Below are 17941 nucleotides of genomic sequence, written 5' to 3' on the forward strand. Positions count from 1 at the left end.
TTCCTTATGTCTCAAAATCAACTGAAGTAAGTTAAGTCGTTGATGCGTTTAGAGTTTTAGCAGCTTAGTTAATATACCTCATAGGCACTATTTTGCATTGTGGAGAAAATTGTTTTACATATCCCGTTAGCATTTCATGCCAGTACAGTGTTTGGTTTTCATTTTGAAAATTTTGAAGTTTTTTTTTCTTTATAAAAAGAGACATTTTTACACATGAAAAACCATTCCTATTATTGGGGACATCTTACTATGCTGTGCTCTACACAACCATCTACACAACCATCAATGCACTAAGTGTGTTAGCTGAACTAGCTCTGTTGGGAGAGCTTTTGACTAAATATCCCTGCTTTGATCCTTGGTTTCAGCAGTTTCATTTTAACTCAAAATCCACTAAAGTGAGTTAAATCGTTGATGCGTTTAGAGTTTTGGCAGCTTAGGTAAAATACCTCAAAAGCCCTATGTTGCATTGTGGTGAATATAATTTTACAAATCCCGTTAGCATTCCATGCCAGTACAGTGTGTAGTTTTCATTCCGAAATTTTTTGAAGATTTTTAGTCTCTATATAAAAAACATCTGTCAGAAGTGGGATTCGAACCCACGCCTCCAGAGGAGACTGCGACCTGATCGCAGCGCCTTAGACCGCTCGGCCATCCTGACTTTCCTTTGTATTACACCTCCACCAATGCGAAAAAAAAAGAAGCCATGCGAGCTGTAAAACCGTTGTTTTAACACATGAAAAAACATCCCTATCGTTGGGGACATTTTACAACACTGTGCCCTACACCACCATCTGTCAACTAGGTGTATTAGCCGAAATAGCTCAGTTGGGAGAGCGTTAGACTGAAGATCTAAAGGTCCCTGGTTTGATCCCAGGTTTCGGCAGTTTCCTTATGTCTCAAAATCAACTGAAGTAAGTTAAGTCGTTGATGCGTTTAGAGTTTTAGCAGCTTAGTTAATATACCTCATAGGCACTATTTTGCATTGTGGAGAAAATTGTTTTACATATCCCGTTAGCATTTCATGCCAGTACAGTGTTTGGTTTTCATTTTGAAAATTTAGAAGTTTTTTTTTCTTTATAAAAAGAGACATTTTTACACATGAAAAACCATTCCTATTATTGGGGACATCTTACTATGCTGTGCTCTACACAACCATCTACACAACCATCAATGCACTAAGTGTGTTAGCTGAACTAGCTCTGTTGGGAGAGCGTTTGACTGCTTTGATCCTTGGTTTCAGCAGTTTCATTTTAACTCAAAATCCACTAAAGTGAGTTAAATCGTTGATGCGTTTAGAGTTTTGGCAGCTTAGGTAAAATACCTCAAAAGCCCTATGTTGCATTGTGGTGAATATAATTTTACAAATCCCGTTAGCATTCCATGCCAGTACAGTGTGTAGTTTTCATTCTGAAATTTTTTGAAGATTTTTAGTCTCTATATAAAAAACATCTGTCAGAAGTAGAATTCGAACCCACGCCTCCAGAGGAGACTGCGACCTGAACGCAGCGCCTTAGACCGCTCGGCCATCCTGACTTTGCTTTGTATTACATCTCCACCAATGCAAAAAAGAAGCCATGCGAGCTGTAAAACCGTTGTTTTAACACATGAAAAAACATCCCTATCGTTCGGGACATTTTACAACACTGTGCCCTACACCACCATCTGTCAACTAGTGTTGCTCGCGAATATTCGCAATTCGAATATTATTCGCGAATATCGCATATTCGCGAATTCGCGAATTTCGCGAATATAGCGCTATATATTCGTAATTACGAATATTGTTTTTTTTTTTTTTTTTTTTTTTTTTTTTCTTCACAGTGATCATCCCTCTCTGCTTCCAGCTTGTGTGGTGTAAAGAAGACTGTAATACTACTATGTGAGACTGGCGTGCGAAAATTTGCATATCTAATTTTCGCATATGCGAATTTTCGCACGTGTTAACTTTGCATATGCCAATATTCACTTATGTTAATTTTCGCATTCGCGAATTTCGCATACACGAATATTCGCATATGCGAAAATAAAACTAGGACATAACGAATATGCGAATATTCGCGAATATATGACGAATATTCGTCCATATATTCGCGAATATTCGCGAATTCGAATATGGCCTATGCCGCTCAACACTACTGTCAACTAGGTGGATTAGCCGAAATAGCTCAGTTGGGAGAGCGTTAGACTGAAGATCTAAAGGTTCCTGGTTCGATCCTGGGTTTCGGCAGTTTCCTTATGTCTCAAAATCAACTGAAGTAAGTTAAGTCGTTGATGCGTTTAGAGTTTTAGCAGCTTAGTTAATATACCTCATAGGCACTATTTTGCATTGTGGAGAAAATTGTTTTACATATCCCGTTAGCATTTCATGCCAGTACAGTGTTTGGTTTTCATTTTGAAAATTTTGAAGTTTTTTTTTCTTTATAAAAAGAGACATTTTTACACATGAAAAACCATTCCTATTATTGGGGACATCTTACAATGCTGTGCTCTACACAACCATCTACACAACCATCAATGCACTAAGTGTGTTAGCTGAACTAGCTCTGTTTGGAGAGCGTTTGACTAAATATCCCTGCTTTGATCCTTGGTTTCAGCAGTTTCATTTTAACTCAAAATCCACTAAAGTGAGTTAAATCGTTGATGCGTTTAGAGTTTTGGCAGCTTAGGTAAAATACCTCAAAAGCCCTATGTTGCATTGTGGTGAATATAATTTTACAAATCCCGTTAGCATTCCATGCCAGTACAGTGTGTAGTTTTCATTCTGAAATTTTTTGAAGATTTTTAGTCTCTATATAAAAAACATCTGTCAGAAGTGGGATTCGAACCCACGCCTCCAGAGGAGACTGCGACCTGAACGCAGCGCCTTAGACCGCTCGGCCATCCTGACTTTGCTTTGTATTACACCTCCACCAATGCAAAAAAAAAAGAAGCCATGCGAGCTGTAAAACCGTTGTTTTAACACATGAAAAAACATCCCTATCGTTGGGGACATTTTACCACACTGTGCCCTACACCACCATCTGTCAACTAGGTGTATTAGCCGAAATAGCTCAGTTGGGAGAGCGTTAGACTGAAGATCTAAAGGTCCCTGGTTCGATCCCGGGTTTCGGCAGTTTCCTTATGTCTCAAAATCAACTGAAGTAAGTTAAGTCGTTGATGCGTTTAGAGTTTTAGCAGCTTAGTTAATATACCTCATAGGCACTATTTTGCATTGTGGAGAAAATTGTTTTACATATCCCGTTAGCATTTCATGCCAGTACAGTGTTTGGTTTTCATTTTGAAAATTTTGAAGTTTTTTTTTCTTTATAAAAAGAGACATTTTTACACATGAAAAACCATTCCTATTATTGGGGACATCTTACAATGCTGTGCTCTACACAACCATCTACACAACCATCAATGCACTAAGTGTGTTAGCTGAACTAGCTCTGTTTGGAGAGCGTTTGACTAAATATCCCTGCTTTGATCCTTGGTTTCAGCAGTTTCATTTTAACTCAAAATCCACAAAAGTGAGTTAAATCGTTGATGCGTTTAGAGTTTTGGCAGCTTAGGTAAAATACCTCAAAAGCCCTATGTTGCATTGTGGTGAATATAATTTTACAAATCCCGTTAGCATTCCATGCCAGTACAGTGTGTAGTTTTCATTCTGAAATTTTTTGAAGATTTTTAGTCTCTATATAAAAAACATCTGTCAGAAGTGGGATTCGAACCCACGCCTCCAGAGGAGACTGCGACCTGAACGCAGCGCCTTAGACCGCTCGGCCATCCTGACTTTGCTTTCTATTACACCTCCACCAATGCAAAAAAAAAAAGAAGCCATGCGAGCTGTAAAACCGTTGTTTTAACACATGAAAAAACATCCCTATCGTTGGGGACATTTTACCACACTGTGCCCTACACCACCATCTGTCAACTAGGTGTATTAGCCGAAATAGCTCAGTTGGGAGAGCGTTAGACTGAAGATCTAAAGGTCCCTGGTTTGATCCCGGGTTTCGGCAGTTTCCTTATGTCTCAAAATCAACTGAAGTAAGTTAAGTCGTTGATGCGTTTAGAGTTTTAGCAGCTTAGTTAATATACCTCATAGGCACTATTTTGCATTGTGGAGAAAATTGTTTTACATATCCCGTTAGCATTTCATGCCAGTACAGTGTTTGGTTTTCATTTTGAAAATTTTGAAGTTTTTTTTTCTTTATAAAAAGAGACATTTTTACACATGAAAAACCATTCCTATTATTGGGGACATCTTACTATGCTGTGCTCTACACAACCATCTACACAACCATCAATGCACTAAGTGTGTTAGCTGAACTAGCTCTGTTGGGAGAGCTTTTGACTAAATATCCCTGCTTTGATCCTTGGTTTCAGCAGTTTCATTTTAACTCAAAATCCACTAAAGTGAGTTAAATCGTTGATGCGTTTAGAGTTTTGGCAGCTTAGGTAAAATACCTCAAAAGCCCTATGTTGCATTGTGGTGAATATAATTTTACAAATCCCGTTAGCATTCCATGCCAGTACAGTGTGTAGTTTTCATTCCGAAATTTTTTGAAGATTTTTAGTCTCTATATAAAAAACATCTGTCAGAAGTGGGATTCGAACCCACGCCTCCAGAGGAGACTGCGACCTGATCGCAGCGCCTTAGACCGCTCGGCCATCCTGACTTTCCTTTGTATTACACCTCCACCAATGCGAAAAAAAAAGAAGCCATGCGAGCTGTAAAACCGTTGTTTTAACACATGAAAAAACATCCCTATCGTTCGGGACATTTTACAACACTGTGCCCTACACCACCATCTGTCAACTAGGTGTATTAGCCGAAATAGCTCAGTTGGGAGAGCGTTAGACTGAAGATCTAAAGGTCCCTGGTTCGATCCCGGGTTTCGTTGGGGACATTTTACAACACTGTGCCCTACACCACCATCTGTCAACTAGTGTTGCTCGCGAATATTCGCAATTCGAATATTATTCGCGAATATCGCATATTCGCGAATTCGCGAATTTCGCGAATATAGCGCTATATATTCGTAATTACGAATATTGTTTTTTTTTTTTTTTTTCTTCACAGTGATCATCCCTCTCTGCTTCCAGCTTGTGTGGTGTAAAGAAGACTGTAATACTACTATGTGAGACTGGCGTGCGAAAATTTGCATATCTAATTTTCGCATATGCGAATTTTCGCACGTGTTAACTTTGCATATGCCAATATTCACTTATGTTAATTTTCGCATTCGCGAATTTCGCATACACGAATATTCGCATATGCGAAAATAAAACTAGGACATAACGAATATGCGAATATTCGCGAATATATGACGAATATTCGTCCATATATTCGCGAATATTCGCGAATTCGAATATGGCCTATGCCGCTCAACACTACTGTCAACTAGGTGGATTAGCCGAAATAGCTCAGTTGGGAGAGCGTTAGACTGAAGATCTAAAGGTCCCTGGTTCGATCCCGGGTTTCGGCAGTTTCCTTATGTCTCAAAATCAACTGAAGTAAGTTAAGTCGTTGATGCGTTTAGAGTTTTAGCAGCTTAGTTAATATACCTCATAGGCACTATTTTGCATTGTGGAGAAAATTGTTTTACATATCCCGTTAGCATTTCATGCCAGTACAGTGTTTGGTTTTCATTTTGAAAATTTTGAAGTTTTTTTTTCTTTATAAAAAGAGACATTTTTACACATGAAAAACCATTCCTATTATTGGGGACATCTTACAATGCTGTGCTCTACACAACCATCTACACAACCATCAATGCACTAAGTGTGTTAGCTGAACTAGCTCTGTTTGGAGAGCGTTTGACTAAATATCCCTGCTTTGATCCTTGGTTTCAGCAGTTTCATTTTAACTCAAAATCCACTAAAGTGAGTTAAATCGTTGATGCGTTTAGAGTTTTGGCAGCTTAGGTAAAATACCTCAAAAGCCCTATGTTGCATTGTGGTGAATATAATTTTACAAATCCCGTTAGCATTCCATGCCAGTACAGTGTGTAGTTTTCATTCTGAAATTTTTTGAAGATTTTTAGTCTCTATATAAAAAACATCTGTCAGAAGTGGGATTCGAACCCACGCCTCCAGAGGAGACTGCGACCTGAACGCAGCGCCTTAGACCGCTCGGCCATCCTGACTTTGCTTTGTATTACACCTCCACCAATGCAAAAAAAAAAGAAGCCATGCGAGCTGTAAAACCGTTGTTTTAACACATGAAAAAACATCCCTATCGTTGGGGACATTTTACCACACTGTGCCCTACACCACCATCTGTCAACTAGGTGTATTAGCCGAAATAGCTCAGTTGGGAGTGCGTTAGACTGAAGATCTAAAGGTCCCTGGTTCGATCCCGGGTTTCGGCAGTTTCCTTATGTCTCAAAATCAACTGAAGTAAGTTAAGTCGTTGATGCGTTTAGAGTTTTAGCAGCTTAGTTAATATACCTCATAGGCACTATTTTGCATTGTGGAGAAAATTGTTTTACATATCCCGTTAGCATTTCATGCCAGTACAGTGTTTGGTTTTCATTTTGAAAATTTTGAAGTTTTTTTTTCTTTATAAAAAGAGACATTTTTACACATGAAAAACCATTCCTATTATTGGGGACATCTTACTATGCTGTGCTCTACACAACCATCTACACAACCATCAATGCACTAAGTGTGTTAGCTGAACTAGCTCTGTTGGGAGAGCTTTTGACTAAATATCCCTGCTTTGATCCTTGGTTTCAGCAGTTTCATTTTAACTCAAAATCCACTAAAGTGAGTTAAATCGTTGATGCGTTTAGAGTTTTGGCAGCTTAGGTAAAATACCTCAAAAGCCCTATGTTGCATTGTGGTGAATATAATTTTACAAATCCCGTTAGCATTCCATGCCAATACAGTGTGTAGTTTTCATTCCGAAATTTTTTGAAGATTTTTAGTCTCTATATAAAAAACATCTGTCAGAAGTGGGATTCGAACCCACGCCTCCAGAGGAGACTGCGACCTGATCGCAGCGCCTTAGACCGCTCGGCCATCCTGACTTTCCTTTGTATTACACCTCCACCAATGCGAAAAAAAAAGAAGCCATGCGAGCTGTAAAACCGTTGTTTTAACACATGAAAAAACATCCCTATCGTTGGGGACATTTTACAACACTGTGCCCTACACCACCATCTGTCAACTAGGTGTATTAGCCGAAATAGCTCAGTTGGGAGAGCGTTAGACTGAAGATCTAAAGGTCCCTGGTTTGATCCCGGGTTTCGGCAGTTTCCTTATGTCTCAAAATCAACTGAAGTAAGTTAAGTCGTTGATGCGTTTAGAGTTTTAGCAGCTTAGTTAATATACCTCATAGGCACTATTTTGCATTGTGGAGAAAATTGTTTTACATATCCCGTTAGCATTTCATGCCAGTACAGTGTTTGGTTTTCATTTTGAAAATTTAGAAGTTTTTTTTTCTTTATAAAAAGAGACATTTTTACACATGAAAAACCATTCCTATTATTGGGGACATCTTACTATGCTGTGCTCTACACAACCATCTACACAACCATCAATGCACTAAGTGTGTTAGCTGAACTAGCTCTGTTGGGAGAGCGTTTGACTGCTTTGATCCTTGGTTTCAGCAGTTTCATTTTAACTCAAAATCCACTAAAGTGAGTTAAATCGTTGATGCGTTTAGAGTTTTGGCAGCTTAGGTAAAATACCTCAAAAGCCCTATGTTGCATTGTGGTGAATATAATTTTACAAATCCCGTTAGCATTCCATGCCAGTACAGTGTGTAGTTTTCATTCTGAAATTTTTTGAAGATTTTTAGTCTCTATATAAAAAACATCTGTCAGAAGTGGGATTCGAACCCACGCCTCCAGAGGAGACTGCGACCTGAACGCAGCGCCTTAGACCGCTCGGCCATCCTGACTTTGCTTTGTATTACATCTCCACCAATGCAAAAAAGAAGCCATGCGAGCTGTAAAACCGTTGTTTTAACACATGAAAAAACATCCCTATCGTTCGGGACATTTTACAACACTGTGCCCTACACCACCATCTGTCAACTAGGTGTATTAGCCGAAATAGCTCAGTTGGGAGAGCGTTAGACTGAAGATCTAAAGGTCCCTGGTTCGATCCCGGGTTTCGTTGGGGACATTTTACAACACTGTGCCCTACACCACCATCTGTCAACTAGTGTTGCTCGCGAATATTCGCAATTCGAATATTATTCGCGAATATCGCATATTCGCGAATTCGCGAATTTCGCGAATATAGCGCTATATATTCGTAATTACGAATATTGTTTTTTTTTTTTTTTTTCTTCACAGTGATCATCCCTCTCTGCTTCCAGCTTGTGTGGTGTAAAGAAGACTGTAATACTACTATGTGAGACTGGCGTGCGAAAATTTGCATATCTAATTTTCGCATATGCGAATTTTCGCACGTGTTAACTTTGCATATGCCAATATTCACTTATGTTAATTTTCGCATTCGCGAATTTCGCATACACGAATATTCGCATATGCGAAAATAAAACTAGGACATAACGAATATGCGAATATTCGCGAATATATGACGAATATTCGTCCATATATTCGCGAATATTCGCGAATTCGAATATGGCCTATGCCGCTCAACACTACTGTCAACTAGGTGGATTAGCCGAAATAGCTCAGTTGGGAGAGCGTTAGACTGAAGATCTAAAGGTCCCTGGTTCGATCCCGGGTTTCGGCAGTTTCCTTATGTCTCAAAATCAACTGAAGTAAGTTAAGTCGTTGATGCGTTTAGAGTTTTAGCAGCTTAGTTAATATACCTCATAGGCACTATTTTGCATTGTGGAGAAAATTGTTTTACATATCCCGTTAGCATTTCATGCCAGTACAGTGTTTGGTTTTCATTTTGAAAATTTTGAAGTTTTTTTTTCTTTATAAAAAGAGACATTTTTACACATGAAAAACCATTCCTATTATTGGGGACATCTTACAATGCTGTGCTCTACACAACCATCTACACAACCATCAATGCACTAAGTGTGTTAGCTGAACTAGCTCTGTTTGGAGAGCGTTTGACTAAATATCCCTGCTTTGATCCTTGGTTTCAGCAGTTTCATTTTAACTCAAAATCCACTAAAGTGAGTTAAATCGTTGATGCGTTTAGAGTTTTGGCAGCTTAGGTAAAATACCTCAAAAGCCCTATGTTGCATTGTGGTGAATATAATTTTACAAATCCCGTTAGCATTCCATGCCAGTACAGTGTGTAGTTTTCATTCTGAAATTTTTTGAAGATTTTTAGTCTCTATATAAAAAACATCTGTCAGAAGTGGGATTCGAACCCACGCCTCCAGAGGAGACTGCGACCTGAACGCAGCGCCTTAGACCGCTCGGCCATCCTGACTTTGCTTTGTATTACACCTCCACCAATGCAAAAAAAAAAGAAGCCATGCGAGCTGTAAAACCGTTGTTTTAACACATGAAAAAACATCCCTATCGTTGGGGACATTTTGCAACACTGTGCCCTACACCACCATCTGTCAACTAGGTGTATTAGCCGAAATAGCTCAGTTGGGAGTGCATTAGACTGAAGATCTAAAGGTCCCTGGTTCGATCCCGGGTTTCGGCAGTTTCCTTATGTCTCAAAATCAACTGAAGTAAGTTAAGTCGTTGATGCGTTTAGAGTTTTAGCAGCTTAGTTAATATACCTCATAGGCACTATTTTGCATTGTGGAGAAAATTGTTTTACATATCCCGTTAGCATTTCATGCCAGTACAGTGTTTGGTTTTCATTTTGAAAATTTTGAAGTTTTTTTTTCTTTATAAAAAGAGACATTTTTACACATGAAAAACCATTCCTATTATTGGGGACATCTTACAATGCTGTGCTCTACACAACCATCTACACAACCATCAATGCACTAAGTGTGTTAGCTGAACTAGCTCTGTTTGGAGAGCGTTTGACTAAATATCCCTGCTTTGATCCTTGGTTTCAGCAGTTTCATTTTAACTCAAAATCCACTAAAGTGAGTTAAATCGTTGATGCGTTTAGAGTTTTGGCAGCTTAGGTAAAATACCTCAAAAGCCCTATGTTGCATTGTGGTGAATATAATTTTACAAATCCCGTTAGCATTCCATGCCAGTAAAGTGTGTAGTTTTCATTCTGAAATTTTTTGAAGATTTTTAGTCTCTATATAAAAAACATCTGTCAGAAGTGGGATTCGAACCCACGCCTCCAGTGGAGACTGCGACCTGAACGCAGCGCCTTAGACCGCTCGGCCATCCTGACTTTGCTTTGTATTACACCTCCACCAATGCAAAAAAAAAAGAAGCCATGCGAGCTGTAAAACCGTTGTTTTAACACATGAAAAAACATCCCTATCGTTGGGGACATTTTACCACACTGTGCCCTACACCACCATCTGTCAACTAGGTGTATTAGCCGAAATAGCTCAGTTGGGAGAGCGTTAGACTGAAGATCTAAAGGTCCCTGGTTTGATCCCGGGTTTCGGCAGTTTCCTTATGTCTCAAAATCAACTGAAGTAAGTTAAGTCGTTGATGCGTTTAGAGTTTTAGCAGCTTAGTTAATATACCTCATAGGCACTATTTTGCATTGTGGAGAAAATTGTTTTACATATCCCGTTAGCATTTCATGCCAGTACAGTGTTTGGTTTTCATTTTGAAAATTTTGAAGTTTTTTTTTCTTTATAAAAAGAGACATTTTTACACATGAAAAACCATTCCTATTATTGGGGACATCTTACTATGCTGTGCTCTACACAACCATCTACACAACCATCAATGCACTAAGTGTGTTAGCTGAACTAGCTCTGTTGGGAGAGCGTTTGACTAAATATCCCTGCTTTGATCCTTGGTTTCAGCAGTTTCATTTTAACTCAAAATCCACTAAAGTGAGTTAAATCGTTGATGCGTTTAGAGTTTTGGCAGCTTAGGTAAAATACCTCAAAAGCCCTATGTTGCATTGTGGTGAATATAATTTTACAAATCCCGTTAGCATTCCATGCCAGTACAGTGTGTAGTTTTCATTCCGAAATTTTTTGAAGATTTTTAGTCTCTATATAAAAAACATATGTCAGAAGTGGGATTCGAACCCACGCCTCCAGAGGAGACTGCGACCTGATCGCAGCGCCTTAGACCGCTCGGCCATCCTGACTTTCCTTTGTATTACACCTCCACCAATGCGAAAAAAAAAGAAGCCATGCGAGCTGTAAAACCGTTGTTTTAACACATGAAAAAACATCCCTATCGTTGGGGACATTTTACAACACTGTGCCCTACACCACCATCTGTCAACTAGGTGTATTAGCCGAAATAGCTCAGTTGGGAGAGCGTTAGACTGAAGATCTAAAGGTCCCTGGTTCGATCCCGGGTTTCGGCAGTTTCCTTATGTCTCAAAATCAACTGAAGTAAGTTAAGTCGTTGATGCGTTTAGAGTTTTAGCAGCTTAGTTAATATACCTCATAGGCACTATTTTGCATTGTGGAGAAAATTGTTTTACATATCCCGTTAGCATTTCATGCCAGTACAGTGTTTGGTTTTCATTTTGAAAATTTTCAAGTTTTTTTTTCTTTATAAAAAGAGACATTTTTACACATGAAAAACCATTCCTATTATTGGGGACATCTTACAATGCTGTGCTCTACACAACCATCTACACAACCATCAATGCACTAAGTGTGTTAGCTGAACTAGCTCTGTTGGGAGAGCGTTTGACTAAATATCCCTGCTTTGATCCTTGGTTTCAGCAGTTTCATTTTAACTCAAAATCCACTAAAGTGAGTTAAATCGTTGATGCGTTTAGAGTTTTGGCAGCTTAGGTAAAATACCTCAAAAGCCCTATGTTGCATTGTGGTGAATATAATTTTACAAATCCCGTTAGCATTCCATGCCAGTACAGTGTGTAGTTTTCATTCCGAAATTTTTTGAAGATTTTTAGTCTCTATATAAAAAACATCTGTCAGAAGTGGGATTCGAACCCACGCCTCCAGAGGAGACTGCGACCTGAACGCAGCGCCTTAGACCGCTCGGCCATCCTGACTTTCCTTTGTATTACACCTCCACCAATGCGAAAAAAAAAGAAGCCATGCGAGCTGTAAAACCGTTGTTTTAACACATGAAAAAACATCCCTATCGTTGGGGACATTTTACAACACTGTGCCCTACACCACCATCTGTCAACTAGGTGTATTAGCCGAAATAGCTCAGTTGGGAGAGCGTTAGACTGAAGATCTAAAGGTCCCTGGTTCGGTCCCGGGTTTCGGCAGTTTCCTTATGTCTCAAAATCAACTGAAGTAAGTTAAGTCGTTGATGCGTTTAGAGTTTTAGCAGCTTAGTTAATATTCCTCAAAGGCACTATTTTGCATTGTGGAGAAAATTGTTTTACATATCCGGTTAGCATTTCATGCCAGTACAGTGTTTGGTTTTCATTTTTAAAATTTTGAAGTTTTTTTTTCTTTATAAAAAGAGACATTTTTACACATGAAAAACCATTCCTATTATTGGGGACATCTTACAATGCTGTGCTCTACACAACCATCTACACAACCGTCAATGCACTAAGTGTGTTAGCTGAGCTAGCTCTGTTGGGAGAGCGTTTGACTGCTTTGATCCTTGGTTTCAGCAGTTTCATTTTAACTCAAAATCCACTAAAGTGAGTTAAATCGTTGATGCGTTTAGAGTTTTGGCAGCTTAGGTAAAATACCTCAAAAGCCCTATGTTGCATTGTGGTGAATATAATTTTACAAATCCCGTTAGCATTCCATGCCAGTACAGTGTGTAGTTTTCATTCCGAAATTTTTTGAAGATTTTTAGTCTCTATATAAAAAACATATGTCAGAAGTGGGATTCGAACCCACGCCTCCAGAGGAGACTGCGACCTGATCGCAGCGCCTTAGACCGCTCGGCCATCCTGACTTTGCTTTGTATTACACCTCCACCAATGCAAAAAAAAAAGAAGCCATGCGAGCTGTAAAACCGTTGTTTTAACACATGAAAAAACATCCCTATCGTTGGGGACATTTTACCACACTGTGCCCTACACCACCATCTGTCAACTAGGTGTATTAGCCGAAATAGCTCAGTTGGGAGAGCGTTAGACTGAAGATCTAAAGGTCCCTGGTTCGATCCCGGGTTTCGGCAGTTTCCTTATGTCTCAAAATCAACTGAAGTAAGTTAAGTCGTTGATGCGTTTAGAGTTTTAGCAGCTTAGTTAATATACCTCATAGGCACTATTTTGCATTGTGGAGAAAATTGTTTTACATATCCCGTTAGCATTTCATGCCAGTACAGTGTTTGGTTTTCATTTTGAAAATTTTGAAGTTTTTTTTTCTTTATAAAAAGAGACATTTTTACACATGAAAAACCATTCCTATTATTGGGGACATCTTACTATGCTGTGCTCTACACAACCATCTACACAACCATCAATGCACTAAGTGTGTTAGCTGAACTAGCTCTGTTGGGAGAGCTTTTGACTAAATATCCCTGCTTTGATCCTTGGTTTCAGCAGTTTCATTTTAACTCAAAATCCACTAAAGTGAGTTAAATCGTTGATGCGTTTAGAGTTTTGGCAGCTTAGGTAAAATACCTCAAAAGCCCTATGTTGCATTGTGGTGAATATAATTTTACAAATCCCGTTAGCATTCCATGCCAGTACAGTGTGTAGTTTTCATTCCGAAATTTTTTGAAGATTTTTAGTCTCTATATAAAAAACATCTGTCAGAAGTGGGATTCGAACCCACGCCTCCAGAGGAGACTGCGACCTGATCGCAGCGCCTTAGACCGCTCGGCCATCCTGACTTTCCTTTGTATTACACCTCCACCAATGCGAAAAAAAAAGAAGCCATGCGAGCTGTAAAACCGTTGTTTTAACACATGAAAAAACATCCCTATCGTTGGGGACATTTTACAACACTGTGCCCTACACCACCATCTGTCAACTAGGTGTATTAGCCGAAATAGCTCAGTTGGGAGAGCGTTAGACTGAAGATCTAAAGGTCCCTGGTTTGATCCCAGGTTTCGGCAGTTTCCTTATGTCTCAAAATCAACTGAAGTAAGTTAAGTCGTTGATGCGTTTAGAGTTTTAGCAGCTTAGTTAATATACCTCATAGGCACTATTTTGCATTGTGGAGAAAATTGTTTTACATATCCCGTTAGCATTTCATGCCAGTACAGTGTTTGGTTTTCATTTTGAAAATTTAGAAGTTTTTTTTTCTTTATAAAAAGAGACATTTTTACACATGAAAAACCATTCCTATTATTGGGGACATCTTACTATGCTGTGCTCTACACAACCATCTACACAACCATCAATGCACTAAGTGTGTTAGCTGAACTAGCTCTGTTGGGAGAGCGTTTGACTGCTTTGATCCTTGGTTTCAGCAGTTTCATTTTAACTCAAAATCCACTAAAGTGAGTTAAATCGTTGATGCGTTTAGAGTTTTGGCAGCTTAGGTAAAATACCTCAAAAGCCCTATGTTGCATTGTGGTGAATATAATTTTACAAATCCCGTTAGCATTCCATGCCAGTACAGTGTGTAGTTTTCATTCTGAAATTTTTTGAAGATTTTTAGTCTCTATATAAAAAACATCTGTCAGAAGTAGAATTCGAACCCACGCCTCCAGAGGAGACTGCGACCTGAACGCAGCGCCTTAGACCGCTCGGCCATCCTGACTTTGCTTTGTATTACATCTCCACCAATGCAAAAAAGAAGCCATGCGAGCTGTAAAACCGTTGTTTTAACACATGAAAAAACATCCCTATCGTTCGGGACATTTTACAACACTGTGCCCTACACCACCATCTGTCAACTAGTGTTGCTCGCGAATATTCGCAATTCGAATATTATTCGCGAATATCGCATATTCGCGAATTCGCGAATTTCGCGAATATAGCGCTATATATTCGTAATTACGAATATTGTTTTTTTTTTTTTTTTTTTTTTTTTTTTTCTTCACAGTGATCATCCCTCTCTGCTTCCAGCTTGTGTGGTGTAAAGAAGACTGTAATACTACTATGTGAGACTGGCGTGCGAAAATTTGCATATCTAATTTTCGCATATGCGAATTTTCGCACGTGTTAACTTTGCATATGCCAATATTCACTTATGTTAATTTTCGCATTCGCGAATTTCGCATACACGAATATTCGCATATGCGAAAATAAAACTAGGACATAACGAATATGCGAATATTCGCGAATATATGACGAATATTCGTCCATATATTCGCGAATATTCGCGAATTCGAATATGGCCTATGCCGCTCAACACTACTGTCAACTAGGTGGATTAGCCGAAATAGCTCAGTTGGGAGAGCGTTAGACTGAAGATCTAAAGGTCCCTGGTTCGATCCTGGGTTTCGGCAGTTTCCTTATGTCTCAAAATCAACTGAAGTAAGTTAAGTCGTTGATGCGTTTAGAGTTTTAGCAGCTTAGTTAATATACCTCATAGGCACTATTTTGCATTGTGGAGAAAATTGTTTTACATATCCCGTTAGCATTTCATGCCAGTACAGTGTTTGGTTTTCATTTTGAAAATTTTGAAGTTTTTTTTTCTTTATAAAAAGAGACATTTTTACACATGAAAAACCATTCCTATTATTGGGGACATCTTACAATGCTGTGCTCTACACAACCATCTACACAACCATCAATGCACTAAGTGTGTTAGCTGAACTAGCTCTGTTTGGAGAGCGTTTGACTAAATATCCCTGCTTTGATCCTTGGTTTCAGCAGTTTCATTTTAACTCAAAATCCACTAAAGTGAGTTAAATCGTTGATGCGTTTAGAGTTTTGGCAGCTTAGGTAAAATACCTCAAAAGCCCTATGTTGCATTGTGGTGAATATAATTTTACAAATCCCGTTAGCATTCCATGCCAGTACAGTGTGTAGTTTTCATTCTGAAATTTTTTGAAGATTTTTAGTCTCTATATAAAAAACATCTGTCAGAAGTGGGATTCGAACCCACGCCTCCAGAGGAGACTGCGACCTGAACGCAGCGCCTTAGACCGCTCGGCCATCCTGACTTTGCTTTGTATTACACCTCCACCAATGCAAAAAAAAAAGAAGCCATGCGAGCTGTAAAACCGTTGTTTTAACACATGAAAAAACATCCCTATCGTTGGGGACATTTTACCACACTGTGCCCTACACCACCATCTGTCAACTAGGTGTATTAGCCGAAATAGCTCAGTTGGGAGAGCGTTAGACTGAAGATCTAAAGGTCCCTGGTTCGATCCCGGGTTTCGGCAGTTTCCTTATGTCTCAAAATCAACTGAAGTAAGTTAAGTCGTTGATGCGTTTAGAGTTTTAGCAGCTTAGTTAATATACCTCATAGGCACTATTTTGCATTGTGGAGAAAATTGTTTTACATATCCCGTTAGCATTTCATGCCAGTACAGTGTTTGGTTTTCATTTTGAAAATTTTGAAGTTTTTTTTTCTTTATAAAAAGAGACATTTTTACACATGAAAAACCATTCCTATTATTGGGGACATCTTACAATGCTGTGCTCTACACAACCATCTACACAACCATCAATGCACTAAGTGTGTTAGCTGAACTAGCTCTGTTTGGAGAGCGTTTGACTAAATATCCCTGCTTTGATCCTTGGTTTCAGCAGTTTCATTTTAACTCAAAATCCACAAAAGTGAGTTAAATCGTTGATGCGTTTAGAGTTTTGGCAGCTTAGGTAAAATACCTCAAAAGCCCTATGTTGCATTGTGGTGAATATAATTTTACAAATCCCGTTAGCATTCCATGCCAGTACAGTGTGTAGTTTTCATTCTGAAATTTTTTGAAGATTTTTAGTCTCTATATAAAAAACATCTGTCAGAAGTGGGATTCGAACCCACGCCTCCAGAGGAGACTGCGACCTGAACGCAGCGCCTTAGACCGCTCGGCCATCCTGACTTTGCTTTCTATTACACCTCCACCAATGCAAAAAAAAAAAGAAGCCATGCGAGCTGTAAAACCGTTGTTTTAACACATGAAAAAACATCCCTATCGTTGGGGACATTTTACCACACTGTGCCCTACACCACCATCTGTCAACTAGGTGTATTAGCCGAAATAGCTCAGTTGGGAGAGCGTTAGACTGAAGATCTAAAGGTCCCTGGTTTGATCCCGGGTTTCGGCAGTTTCCTTATGTCTCAAAATCAACTGAAGTAAGTTAAGTCGTTGATGCGTTTAGAGTTTTAGCAGCTTAGTTAATATACCTCATAGGCACTATTTTGCATTGTGGAGAAAATTGTTTTACATATCCCGTTAGCATTTCATGCCAGTACAGTGTTTGGTTTTCATTTTGAAAATTTTGAAGTTTTTTTTTCTTTATAAAAAGAGACATTTTTACACATGAAAAACCATTCCTATTATTGGGGACATCTTACTATGCTGTGCTCTACACAACCATCTACACAACCATCAATGCACTAAGTGTGTTAGCTGAACTAGCTCTGTTGGGAGAGCTTTTGACTAAATATCCCTGCTTTGATCCTTGGTTTCAGCAGTTTCATTTTAACTCAAAATCCACTAAAGTGAGTTAAATCGTTGATGCGTTTAGAGTTTTGGCAGCTTAGGTAAAATACCTCAAAAGCCCTATGTTGCATTGTGGTGAATATAATTTTACAAATCCCGTTAGCATTCCATGCCAGTACAGTGTGTAGTTTTCATTCCGAAATTTTTTGAAGATTTTTAGTCTCTATATAAAAAACATCTGTCAGAAGTGGGATTCGAACCCACGCCTCCAGAGGAGACTGCGACCTGATCGCAGCGCCTTAGACCGCTCGGCCATCCTGACTTTCCTTTGTATTACACCTCCACCAATGCGAAAAAAAAAGAAGCCATGCGAGCTGTAAAACCGTTGTTTTAACACATGAAAAAACATCCCTATCGTTCGGGACATTTTACAACACTGTGCCCTACACCACCATCTGTCAACTAGGTGTATTAGCCGAAATAGCTCAGTTGGGAGAGCG

The 17941-nt window shown here is 39.0% G+C and overlaps 30 non-coding genes across 30 annotated transcripts; 14 read left to right on the forward strand and 16 right to left on the reverse strand.

The window, feature by feature from the left end:
- Positions 1-575: 575 nt before the first annotated feature.
- Positions 576-658, reverse strand: TRNAL-CAG (transfer RNA leucine (anticodon CAG)). The gene has a single exon. It is a non-coding gene; the product is annotated as a tRNA-Leu (tRNA).
- A 152-nt stretch (positions 659-810) lies between these two features.
- On the forward strand, positions 811-883 carry TRNAF-GAA (transfer RNA phenylalanine (anticodon GAA)). Its single transcript has one exon. It is a non-coding gene; the product is annotated as a tRNA-Phe (tRNA).
- A 1918-nt stretch (positions 884-2801) lies between these two features.
- Positions 2802-2884, reverse strand: TRNAL-CAG (transfer RNA leucine (anticodon CAG)). Its single transcript has one exon. It is a non-coding gene; the product is annotated as a tRNA-Leu (tRNA).
- A 152-nt stretch (positions 2885-3036) lies between these two features.
- On the forward strand, positions 3037-3109 carry TRNAF-GAA (transfer RNA phenylalanine (anticodon GAA)). The gene has a single exon. It is a non-coding gene; the product is annotated as a tRNA-Phe (tRNA).
- A 577-nt stretch (positions 3110-3686) lies between these two features.
- Positions 3687-3769, reverse strand: TRNAL-CAG (transfer RNA leucine (anticodon CAG)). Its single transcript has one exon. It is a non-coding gene; the product is annotated as a tRNA-Leu (tRNA).
- A 153-nt stretch (positions 3770-3922) lies between these two features.
- TRNAF-GAA (transfer RNA phenylalanine (anticodon GAA)) lies at positions 3923-3995 on the forward strand. The gene has a single exon. It is a non-coding gene; the product is annotated as a tRNA-Phe (tRNA).
- Positions 3996-4572: 577 nt separating this feature from the next.
- TRNAL-CAG (transfer RNA leucine (anticodon CAG)) lies at positions 4573-4655 on the reverse strand. Its single transcript has one exon. It is a non-coding gene; the product is annotated as a tRNA-Leu (tRNA).
- A 737-nt stretch (positions 4656-5392) lies between these two features.
- Positions 5393-5465, forward strand: TRNAF-GAA (transfer RNA phenylalanine (anticodon GAA)). Its single transcript has one exon. It is a non-coding gene; the product is annotated as a tRNA-Phe (tRNA).
- Positions 5466-6042: 577 nt separating this feature from the next.
- TRNAL-CAG (transfer RNA leucine (anticodon CAG)) lies at positions 6043-6125 on the reverse strand. The gene has a single exon. It is a non-coding gene; the product is annotated as a tRNA-Leu (tRNA).
- An 802-nt stretch (positions 6126-6927) lies between these two features.
- Positions 6928-7010, reverse strand: TRNAL-CAG (transfer RNA leucine (anticodon CAG)). Its single transcript has one exon. It is a non-coding gene; the product is annotated as a tRNA-Leu (tRNA).
- A 152-nt stretch (positions 7011-7162) lies between these two features.
- Positions 7163-7235, forward strand: TRNAF-GAA (transfer RNA phenylalanine (anticodon GAA)). The gene has a single exon. It is a non-coding gene; the product is annotated as a tRNA-Phe (tRNA).
- A 567-nt stretch (positions 7236-7802) lies between these two features.
- On the reverse strand, positions 7803-7885 carry TRNAL-CAG (transfer RNA leucine (anticodon CAG)). The gene has a single exon. It is a non-coding gene; the product is annotated as a tRNA-Leu (tRNA).
- A 733-nt stretch (positions 7886-8618) lies between these two features.
- Positions 8619-8691, forward strand: TRNAF-GAA (transfer RNA phenylalanine (anticodon GAA)). Its single transcript has one exon. It is a non-coding gene; the product is annotated as a tRNA-Phe (tRNA).
- A 577-nt stretch (positions 8692-9268) lies between these two features.
- Positions 9269-9351, reverse strand: TRNAL-CAG (transfer RNA leucine (anticodon CAG)). The gene has a single exon. It is a non-coding gene; the product is annotated as a tRNA-Leu (tRNA).
- Positions 9352-10153: 802 nt separating this feature from the next.
- On the reverse strand, positions 10154-10236 carry TRNAL-CAG (transfer RNA leucine (anticodon CAG)). Its single transcript has one exon. It is a non-coding gene; the product is annotated as a tRNA-Leu (tRNA).
- A 152-nt stretch (positions 10237-10388) lies between these two features.
- On the forward strand, positions 10389-10461 carry TRNAF-GAA (transfer RNA phenylalanine (anticodon GAA)). Its single transcript has one exon. It is a non-coding gene; the product is annotated as a tRNA-Phe (tRNA).
- Positions 10462-11038: 577 nt separating this feature from the next.
- TRNAL-CAG (transfer RNA leucine (anticodon CAG)) lies at positions 11039-11121 on the reverse strand. The gene has a single exon. It is a non-coding gene; the product is annotated as a tRNA-Leu (tRNA).
- Positions 11122-11273: 152 nt separating this feature from the next.
- On the forward strand, positions 11274-11346 carry TRNAF-GAA (transfer RNA phenylalanine (anticodon GAA)). Its single transcript has one exon. It is a non-coding gene; the product is annotated as a tRNA-Phe (tRNA).
- A 577-nt stretch (positions 11347-11923) lies between these two features.
- On the reverse strand, positions 11924-12006 carry TRNAL-CAG (transfer RNA leucine (anticodon CAG)). The gene has a single exon. It is a non-coding gene; the product is annotated as a tRNA-Leu (tRNA).
- A 152-nt stretch (positions 12007-12158) lies between these two features.
- On the forward strand, positions 12159-12231 carry TRNAF-GAA (transfer RNA phenylalanine (anticodon GAA)). Its single transcript has one exon. It is a non-coding gene; the product is annotated as a tRNA-Phe (tRNA).
- A 567-nt stretch (positions 12232-12798) lies between these two features.
- Positions 12799-12881, reverse strand: TRNAL-CAG (transfer RNA leucine (anticodon CAG)). Its single transcript has one exon. It is a non-coding gene; the product is annotated as a tRNA-Leu (tRNA).
- A 152-nt stretch (positions 12882-13033) lies between these two features.
- On the forward strand, positions 13034-13106 carry TRNAF-GAA (transfer RNA phenylalanine (anticodon GAA)). Its single transcript has one exon. It is a non-coding gene; the product is annotated as a tRNA-Phe (tRNA).
- Positions 13107-13683: 577 nt separating this feature from the next.
- Positions 13684-13766, reverse strand: TRNAL-CAG (transfer RNA leucine (anticodon CAG)). Its single transcript has one exon. It is a non-coding gene; the product is annotated as a tRNA-Leu (tRNA).
- A 152-nt stretch (positions 13767-13918) lies between these two features.
- Positions 13919-13991, forward strand: TRNAF-GAA (transfer RNA phenylalanine (anticodon GAA)). The gene has a single exon. It is a non-coding gene; the product is annotated as a tRNA-Phe (tRNA).
- Positions 13992-15259: 1268 nt separating this feature from the next.
- TRNAF-GAA (transfer RNA phenylalanine (anticodon GAA)) lies at positions 15260-15332 on the forward strand. The gene has a single exon. It is a non-coding gene; the product is annotated as a tRNA-Phe (tRNA).
- A 577-nt stretch (positions 15333-15909) lies between these two features.
- TRNAL-CAG (transfer RNA leucine (anticodon CAG)) lies at positions 15910-15992 on the reverse strand. The gene has a single exon. It is a non-coding gene; the product is annotated as a tRNA-Leu (tRNA).
- A 152-nt stretch (positions 15993-16144) lies between these two features.
- Positions 16145-16217, forward strand: TRNAF-GAA (transfer RNA phenylalanine (anticodon GAA)). The gene has a single exon. It is a non-coding gene; the product is annotated as a tRNA-Phe (tRNA).
- Positions 16218-16794: 577 nt separating this feature from the next.
- On the reverse strand, positions 16795-16877 carry TRNAL-CAG (transfer RNA leucine (anticodon CAG)). The gene has a single exon. It is a non-coding gene; the product is annotated as a tRNA-Leu (tRNA).
- Positions 16878-17030: 153 nt separating this feature from the next.
- Positions 17031-17103, forward strand: TRNAF-GAA (transfer RNA phenylalanine (anticodon GAA)). Its single transcript has one exon. It is a non-coding gene; the product is annotated as a tRNA-Phe (tRNA).
- Positions 17104-17680: 577 nt separating this feature from the next.
- Positions 17681-17763, reverse strand: TRNAL-CAG (transfer RNA leucine (anticodon CAG)). The gene has a single exon. It is a non-coding gene; the product is annotated as a tRNA-Leu (tRNA).
- Between the last annotated feature and the right edge of the window lie 178 nt (positions 17764-17941).

Source organism: Hyla sarda, unplaced genomic scaffold, assembly GCF_029499605.1.
Source record: "Hyla sarda isolate aHylSar1 unplaced genomic scaffold, aHylSar1.hap1 scaffold_1501, whole genome shotgun sequence".
In the NCBI taxonomy this organism is placed as follows: Eukaryota; Metazoa; Chordata; class Amphibia; order Anura; family Hylidae; genus Hyla; species Hyla sarda.